The sequence below is a fragment of the Pinus tabuliformis genome, chromosome 4_1 (assembly GCF_031772625.1).
Source record: "Pinus tabuliformis cultivar Carrire ecotype Pingquan chromosome 4_1, CPIR1, whole genome shotgun sequence".
Taxonomy (NCBI): domain Eukaryota; kingdom Viridiplantae; phylum Streptophyta; class Pinopsida; order Pinales; family Pinaceae; genus Pinus; species Pinus tabuliformis.
Genome location: NC_142303.1, coordinates 724,087,835 through 724,097,586, shown reverse-complemented (window position 1 = coordinate 724,097,586; position 9,752 = coordinate 724,087,835). Strand labels below are relative to the sequence as shown.

General features: G+C 37.6%; 1 pseudogene; it reads left to right on the top strand.

Annotated features, from left to right (window-relative positions):
- Nucleotides 1–916: 916 nt before the first annotated feature.
- LOC149178186 (beta-fructofuranosidase, insoluble isoenzyme 1-like) lies at nucleotides 917–3,973 on the top strand (annotated as a pseudogene).
- Nucleotides 3,974–9,752: the final 5,779 nt, after the last annotated feature.

The following is a 9,752-nucleotide window of genomic DNA, read 5'->3' as shown; positions in this document are numbered from 1 at the left end:
TGAAATTAATGAGGGATTTGTCTACGGACGCTAAGAATTTGGCTTAACCAGTTTTTTAATTGGAATTTAGTGATTTTTTTTTTTAATCATAATGTTAGAGTCTTCAAAGCATTTTTTTTTTGTAGTGGAATCAATTTTTTAATGGTGAAAATGGATTTATCACTATCAAAAACTCTTGGCTATCCAAAATTCTAAAGTTTGACAACTGCTCTCTAAATTTAAAAAAAAAACTATCATATTTCATCATAATCTTACAAAAATTTTCATTATTTTCCAAGCTAATTTGTATAATTTTTAAACTACAAATAAATCAATGTGACACAAGTAGTGCGACGTTTGTAACCAGGGTTCATATTAATGTTGTGATTTTCATGCGGAAAATATACGCCAAGCTTTTATATTAATATTTTTTTAACTAAAATACATATAGTTAATTAGGTCGATAGGCCTTTCCTATGAATCACCAATTGCCAACACTTTTACCCTCCTCCGTTGGATCAGGTGAGACACTTTCAACCTTGATTTGAAATGTGACTGTTTTTTCCAAATATCAGTTGAGTTGCCTTACTGCTTTTTCCCATTCTTTTATGTCACCCTTGAAGATATTTTTACTGCTTTTTCCTTGCCAGTTGTTGTTGCTATTCTTCTTCCCTGGCTTTTGGCAAGCACTGTTCTTCTTCCCTGGCTTTTGGCAAGCACTGATTAGTAACGGTCATCCTTCACTCGATTGCAAATCTAATGGCCGGTGCTATAAAATAAAAGAGCATGTGAACGTATAGCATTTGGTGTATTCGGTTCTGGTCACAGAATGGGGTCATGGGTTAGAGGCGTTCCGATCTATCTCATAGCTCTGGCAGGGCTCTGTTTAGGCATCTGCATTGTTATGTGGGTTTCTCATCTGGAACGTACTGTCAACACAACCGGAACAAATGTTCAAATCCGGTATCGCACGGCCTACCATTTTCAGCCTCAAAAGAATTGGATGAATGGTGTGTACAGTCCATATTATTCCAGATTTTTCATAACAACCCTGTATTTGACATTACTGCCGATCTACTAACTTTGTTTTGTTATGTTTGTGTTTGCCTGTGTGACTATGTCGCAAACCTCCAACAGACCCAAATGGTGACCTTTTCCTTCCTCTTCAATTCATTCATTCAATAGTTCTCAGATTTAAAATTCTCTGTGATGAAATCGAACTGGGTTCGTTTTGCAGTGCCCATGTTCTACAAAGGGTTTTACCATCTCTTCTACCAATATAATCCTCAAGGAGCGATGTGGGGAAATATTTTTGGGGGCATGTTGTTTCTGAGGATCTCATTAACTGGCATTCACTGGATCCTGCCATTGTTCCGAGCGAATGGTATGATATAAAGGGTTGCTGGTCTAGTTCGGCGACGTTACTGCCCGGAGACAAGCCTGTAATTCTTTATACTGGATGGGCCAATTCATCCCAACAGGTGCAAAACGTGGTCGTTCCTAAGAATATCTCCGATCCTCTTTTGAGGGAATGGGTGAAGATACCTCAGAATCCTATTCTGATTCCAAGCGATGGAATTAATGGGACTTTCTTTAGGGATCCCACCACTGGATGGCTGGACACGGACGACAAATGGAGGATTGTAGTTGGAAATAAGAGTAATCGCAGCGGGGTGGCTCTGTTATACGAAAGCAAGGATTTTGTCAATTGGGTGAAGGCCGAGCATCCTTTACATTCGTCGAACTTGACAGGAATGTGGGAGTGTCCTAATTTTTACCCTGTTCCTCTTTCTGGGACCAAAGGGCTAAACACTTCCGCAATTGGGCCCTCTCTCAAACATGTTTTGAAGGTGAGTCTGGGCGATAACATGATCGATTATTATACAGTGGGAACTTACTTTTCTGGTCAGGATCGATACGTGCCCGACAACACCAGCAGCGACGATAAAAATGGGTTGAGATATGACTATGGCAAATTCTATGCCTCCAAGTCCTTTTTTGATCAATATAAGCAGCGGCGAATTCTATGGGGATGGGTGAATGAATCAGACAACGTCTCCGATGATATTACCAAGGGCTGGTCCGGTCTTCAGGTAAAGTCAGTCTGATCACACCTATTAGTCTTATATGTTGTTTACATTTTTTATTTCTTCTACTTCTTGATGCATGTGTTTGTGTTTTGTTAAGGCCATTCCAAGAACCATCTGGCTAGACAACATCACTAGAACACAACTTTTGCAGTGGCCAGTTTCCGAAGTAGAATCCCTTCGTCGAAACAAAACTTTCAGACAAAACATTGACCTCAGCAGTGGATCCGTTGTTGAAATTGCAGGCATAAACGTAGCGCAGGTACTTACTACACCAATAAATTTCTTTTAATTCAGTACATTTTACCTAACAATTGTTTGCTCAGAACATCTCAATGGTCTGTTTTAATGTTTAGGCTAATTAATTGTCCCAATATTGATTTTAGGTATCGAGTTAGTAGTTCTTTTGTTGGTTTTTAAGATTCTTATAGGAGGGAAATCGGACAGGCCATCTATGACCTTAGTTGAAGCAAAGATCTCTTTCATGACTAAACAGATTTTAAGAAATTATTTCCTTTTTCTGTGGCTGTGGTTTCGTTTTATTAACTTATTCGGTGAATTTGTCTTTGTTATTAGGCTGACGTGGAGGTCTCCTTCGATCTCCCAAGGCTCGAAATCACAGAGTTCGAAGAAGAGATGGGAGTGAATTTGACAGCTCAAAATCTGTGCAGCCGGATTGGCTCAGCTGCGAGGACTGTTGTTGGGCCATTTGGGTTGCTTGTTTTGGCTTCCAAGGACTTGAATGAACGCATTGCTGTGTTTTTTCAGATCGTTCGCTATCGAAACGAATTGAAGATATTAATGTGCAGTGACCAGAGCAGGTATAAATTCATGAACACTATAACTTATTAATCTGAACATTCCAAGAAAAAGAAAAAGAAAAGCACATTAATCTGTCAGATTGTGTTAATGCTTGCAGATCGTCTTTAGCGAGCGACCTTGATAAGACAACATATGGTACCTTCGTGAATCATGTGGGGTAATTGCACAATGATCCAGTCCAAGAAAACAAGGTTTTCCACAAACCAATTAACTCTTCTACAAAAATTCAACAATTCCAATTTAATAATCCTATTGACCTCTCTTTGTACTTTTTGGGACAATTGCTAGTTGTAAGCTATTTCAGGGAATCATAGTTAGTTGTAAGTTATTTCATGGAATCGTTCCTTATGGATAGATTCATACAACTCGCGTGCTCTCATGCATTAAACAACGAAGAGATAAATTCCAACGAGACATACACATCCCCACACCAGAAACATCTTTTTGAAACACTGTCTTCCCACACAGAGATGCAGAACGCCTAAGTTTCTTACATGTTCATCCATATCAGAAGAATGAAGAGAAGTCATCATAGACTATTCCTCCAACTTCATTGAAGAGAAGAGAACCAAATGCAATGTTTGGGACAAGAATGTTGTGGTTGACACCAAAACTTTTCATTCTGAACATCTCTGAAGAAATCGGAATGGCTATCACGCTGATCGTTCCTACAGAAGTTCCAACAGTGGTTGTAGTCATCTAAAGGACAACATTGTTGGTTGGGTTCATGAATCTCAGCATGAATATGTTAGATAGTTAATTTGATTAACCTTGGGCTAATTTGGGTAATTATTGGAGTGAAAGAATTTTTGGGAATTAATTACATTGTTTCTTTTAGATTAATATGCATATTATGTGGTATAGTGATGTATGGTTTGACGGTAAGTTTATTTGGGCGAAGCCTAGGAGACCGTAGTTCTAATCTCTTTGAGTACACTGCCCAACTGTGGTGGATGCTGGGAGACCGTAGTTCAAATCTCATTGAGTACACTGCCGAGCTGTGGTGGATGCTCGAGAAGCAGATTCTTCCCCACCCCGCCTTGGCTGCACGAAAGTCTCGCTTTGCTAAAACCATAAGATCTTGATAAAAGAAAAAAATATACATATCATGTGCATATTTCTTAGAGATCAATTTATATGGATTTTTATTTGGTTTCCAGTCTCGTGTATTTGACAGTGATATCAAAGTGGAGGTTCATCCGATATCAAAGTGGAGGTTCATCCGCCCATTGATTAAGTTTAGCAACTGCTTTTGTGGCCTTTGATTAGGTTGAGCAACTGGTTTTGTGGCCTTTGTGTGCGTCCCTATTCATTTGTGATTTTATCTCGTTGTTTTGGCGTATTGTCGACAGTGTAAGGGAAATTCATTAGAAGAGTGCATATGGGTGTTCTATGATTGACAATCTACTTACGATTAGCGTATGATCCGTGTCAACTCTGGTCTTCGCGTATATAAATGAATATTGAAAAGAAGTTTTGTTCTTGGCGTTATCTATAAAATGTTGTCGGCTGGGATTCACGCTGAAGCGTGATGTTGCTGACTGGAATTCATGCTCGAAACGTGTTTGAACATAACTGAAGCAGAAAAACATGACCGTGACGGATTAGGAAAAGATTACGCTAAAGATTGACTGCCAAAGTTTAGTCAGGAGGCCTGAAACGAGACTGGTGGGGTGAAAGAACGCAGAGTGAATGTAAATGTGTTCTTCAAATGAATGTGACTGTAATTTCAGTGTTGAGCCTTGACCGTAATTTCAGTGTTGAGCCTTGTAGTAATCTTCTACCCAGAGAACATGACGTTAGAAGTTCCTGTGGCACTTGCAAGCAACAGTCTTGAAGCACCACTACAGCGAGACGCCTGTTCTGGTTCACTGACCATTGGCGCTTATGTATTTGTGATGAACATCGATATCAATCATTTTTAATGTAGATTGCGGTACCATATCATCTCTGCGTAAAATCAATTACACCATCATCTGTCAGAAAATGGAACCTTTTGCCAGAAATGCGAGGAGGTTTTTCAGTGTGAGTATTGTTTTCGATTAAGTTACTTTGGCAGTTGTTTTCGCAATTGTTCGTATGGCTTCTAAGTGCATACTGAAGTGTTGCTGCAACATGGAGCCGCAAACTTAGATGGGAACCAATCATGTCCTATAGCAAAGAACAAAATGACCATTCAAAACTCCTGTCGGAGTCTAGGTGAATGGAATAGCAATTGAATAAAATCAATGTTGAAGTCAAATTCTGCTAGAAATAATAAATTATGTCCGTTGTAGAGCATTTGTTTGCAAAGGTTCCAAGAAGGCGAGGCAGATTCTTCTAAAATCTTGGAGAGCTTTGAACCATCCGAAATCGAGCTTTTAAAAGAGGTTGCTTGAAGCAATTTTTTTTTTTTTTGAAGCGAATAACATTGAGAATAAGATTTTGAAGCATTGTTTGAGAAGTTAATTATTTTATGCGAAATTTTTTGAGAAGTGGTAAGGCTTGTCTTTTTATTTTCATAGTTACCAAATTCGAATACAAATACGAATACAATACGATACAATAAAAATTCAGATGAGAAATTTTCAATTCGGAAAAAATTCGAAAGTATATATTTTAAACATTTGAAATTTAAATAATTTTTAATAATTTTAATCAATATAAACAATTTTAAAATCACTGTTTACTTAGCAAAATGACAACCACACTTGTCTTATTTCCAAAATCTCTCTTTTCAAAATTCAAAATTCCCTCTTACTTTCAAATCTGATCTAAAATCTTTTTATAATTAATATTTATTTAAAAATTAAATATTCAAAACTCAAAACTCTCTTTAATTTCAAATTTCATCTAAAATCTTTTATAATTAATACATATTTATAAATTAAATATTCAAAACTTATTTTTATAATATTTAAAAAATCAATTAATTATTATAAAACTACTCTTCAATTAATTATTTCCTTCCTTGTTCTGTTTTCTATTATTTCTTTACTTGTTATCTCAGCGTTTTAAACTCTCGTGACCTTTCCATTTCTTACATGTGACCCTGCCATTATATTTTCAAAATTTTACTCAAATTATTTATTTCCTTGTTTTCTCAGCTTTTTAATCTCTTTGAAACCACATTAAATTTTAAAACTCAGAATTTTTCTCAATCCGACAACCTTTCCATTTCTTACTTGCGATTCAGCAACAATATATTTTGTGCTCAAGGATCATTGCACTTACTATTCTCAGACATAAATTAATAAATCCCTGCAATAAACTACATGAATCAAATATAAGCGAAGCTACATGAACCGAATCGAATTTTGACTGAATTATTCAATGTACGAATCGAATTCCCGAATCTCCATATTATTTTCTCTGATACAGACGAATTTGGTAGCTATGCTTATTTTCATTAAATGGAGTAATTCTGATTGGTGGCAAGTGAAGAAAAGGAGTTTTTGGGGAATGACATCAAACTTTGATTTTGTTTTTGTTGAAGTTTAAATAATAGAGTTTATGGAGATAAAATTAAGAAGAAGAAAAATGGTATTGTGGTTAAAAAAGCTTGTGTTGTTATATTTGGTGTATTGAAGGTCAAGTTCAAATCTTTGACAAGATATTTTTGGAAGAAATTTTGTGTTTTTACAACAAAATTGTTAATGTTTAAAAGTCAAAGTTGAAGATGTGAACTTAAAGTTATGGTTTTAAAGTTTAATTAAAAGTGTATCATCAATGTTCATGGGTGCATGATCGGTTGAATCCAACACCCAATTAAATCATCATCAATTTGATTGTATTGGGTGCATTTTTAGTAGTACTAGGCACCCCTTTTTCAAAGTTGATTATTCGAGAAAATGGCCAAATTCGATGATTTGTTGAAGTTATTATGCAGTTTAATGTCATCTACATTTCATAACAGTGTCCAAGTAAGCATGCACAAACTTTCTCACATCCACTCTTGTTTGCAAAATGTGAAAAACAAAATTGAATTCTTGGAGCTAGAGTCCCAGTTTCAGCAAGATGAACTACATGAATTACAAAAGAAGAATTATGAACTTGTTCTTGTTCATAACAAAATTTTGTTTGAGCACAATCATCAGTCAGAAAATGATCCAAGTAATGAAGTAATTTCAAGTGCAAATTCAAGTGCATTGGAAAGTCGCATTCAAACAACTGTATATGAGAGTCATTTTCATACAGATGTGAAGCCTGTTGCTACCAAAATTTTATAAGACCATGGGAAGAGATTACACACAATAAACACAGAATTCGTTTGGGTTACGGCAAAGATATTCTAGATGTATCTTTTCACATTCCAAATTTTCCTAAACCTATACAATTACAAAGTGTTGGATTTCTAGACGGTGTTGTTCCAGAACAAGTTCACAAATGCCAACAGTGTAACATAGTTGGACATGTGAAAGATCGGTGTTTTGATTTTCACCTATAGCATTGTGGAAAGTGAAATCATTCTACAAACAAGTGTTCTAGAAATAAGAATACTGCAAGAGAGCAGTTAAACTTTGGATGCATTGATTCCTAGGATTGGACAAAAACAACCAAAAAGATTTACAAGTCATACCGAAGAATATGTTCTAGAGTGATGACCAACCTGTTGGAAATAATACTGAGAGGGGGGGGGGGGGCTGAATCAGTATTATCTAATTCTTTTAATGAACCTTCCTTATTTGATCTTTGAATTATATTTGCATGTCAGTACCATAAAATAATGTGCATGAACAAAGAAAATAGATAGTCACACCAAAGAACACAAGATGTAAGGTGGAAACCCAATGTGGGTGAAAACCACCTGCTGCAATATGTCTCTATCTTCTTTCAAATTAGAAACTTCTTTTACAATGGTTTTGTACTGGTGCAGTCCTTTACCAGTACGCAGGCTGCAACCTGCAGAGAGCTACAACTCTCTCTCGTTTTCCAGTCTCTCCTGGAAGGGAGCTACAACCCCCTACTTCTTTTCTTACAAGGACCACTTTTCATAAATTTTCAAACTGGATCCATAAGCATCAATTGATCATCAAGTATGAGAGAATCACCCAATCAACTGTAGTAACTAGATCAACAGTAATAGGACCAAACCCAGAACACAACAATGATAAACAAAGATTTTAAGAGAAGGAAGCACCCTGCTCCACTGCTAGCCTGCTTCCGGACTCACCCTGCTCAACTGCTAGCCTGCTTCCCGGACTCACCTTGCTCAACTGCTAGCCTGCGTCCCGGACGCACCCTGCTCAACTGCTAGCCTGCGTCCCTCGCTCTGAGTCTATTGAACTGCCTGCGTCCCGACGCACCTGAACCCTTCTGCGCCTGCGTCCCGACGCACCTGAACCCTTCTGCGCCTGCGTCCCGGCGCACCTGAACCCTTACTGCACCTGCGTCCCGGCGCACCTGAACCCTTACTGCACCTGCGTCCCTCCGGGCATAGATGATTTCAAGACTTCAGAAGTAACCCAGACAGTCAGATCTATAGATCTGAACATGCGCCGAAGAGATCTCGGTCCATCAGTAGATTCGCCTTGTTTAGATCTAGACCAGATCTAGCCCTCATAAGATATTCAACCAAAACCATGCTTAAACCAAATGATCTCCTTTGCTTTATATAGGCAAGCTCCTCCTCAAATCATGGAACAATACCACGAGCCGACACCATAATAACACAATACCGTCGGCTAGATACCAAGAGTAAAACACAAGAAACCCCCACGTGAGCTTTTCTCTGCCTTGAAATGTGTGCACTGGGTGGACACACCTCCTGAATGGCTGGCCTGCGTCTCTGGACACGGTCCCTGCAAGGTGTACCTACGGGTACGGACCTTCTGAACTGATATCCTGCGTCCTTCTTATTTTTCAATAAAATGAGAGCCTTGTCATGGGAGTTGCCATCAAGTACAACATCTGTAACATATAGCCATACCAGAGAACATAATGCCAACACAACCTTGCAGTGATGAAGAGTACTTCTCACCCTATATCCGACAAGGGGGGATTTGTTGATGGTCTGCTACAGGTTCGAGTTCGAGATGTCAAGTGAGCCTGAGTCAAAGTTGAGTTGATTAAGCTGTTTGTGAACTATCACTTCCATATTTGGAATAGTTCGATGAACTTCTGTGATAGTTCTTGAGTTTGTGGTCACCTTAAAACCACATTTTTAGTTGTTCAGAGAACTACTATGAAGGTTCCATAGTTTTTGTTGGTTGAGACTTTGAGTTCTCCCATATTAGTTTGTGGTCATCCTTAAAAACCATTTTTTGAGAGACATTCAGTTGTTGGCTGAGATGCATTTCTGCATTTTGAGCTTAAATTCTTAAACTTTGGTACATCCATTCGGATTAAGGGGGGAATGTTAGATAGATAATCCTCAGGATTAACCTTGGGTCAGTTTGGGTAGTTATTGGAGTCCAAGAACTCCCAATACCTAATTCAATTGTTTCCTTTATGTATTAATATGTACATCATATGCATAATTCTCAGAGATCAATTAATATACATTTTGATTTGGTTTTCAATTTCATGTATTTTACAGAAGAGGACCACAAACATCGGAACCATCCATATTCCCATCCATCCCAACCTTGGCTGGTGACGATATTTTTTGAACATCTGGCATTGCTAGTTCACATAAAACATTACCGATATGGTAAGAAAATAGAAAAACCCTAACCAAAAAAAGTACAATCCATATGACAATAAGGGGAATGTATATATCATTATACGTGGATATAATCGAGAAGCCCTAATGCAATATGCCAAAAAAATCCAAAGGAAGAAACAAGAGATTCTATGATCGGTGTCTTGGAGTATCCACGGGATTGAAAAATTTGCCCTAGTTTGTTCCTATAAACTATTCCAACAGTTCCTCTAGAAAAATAT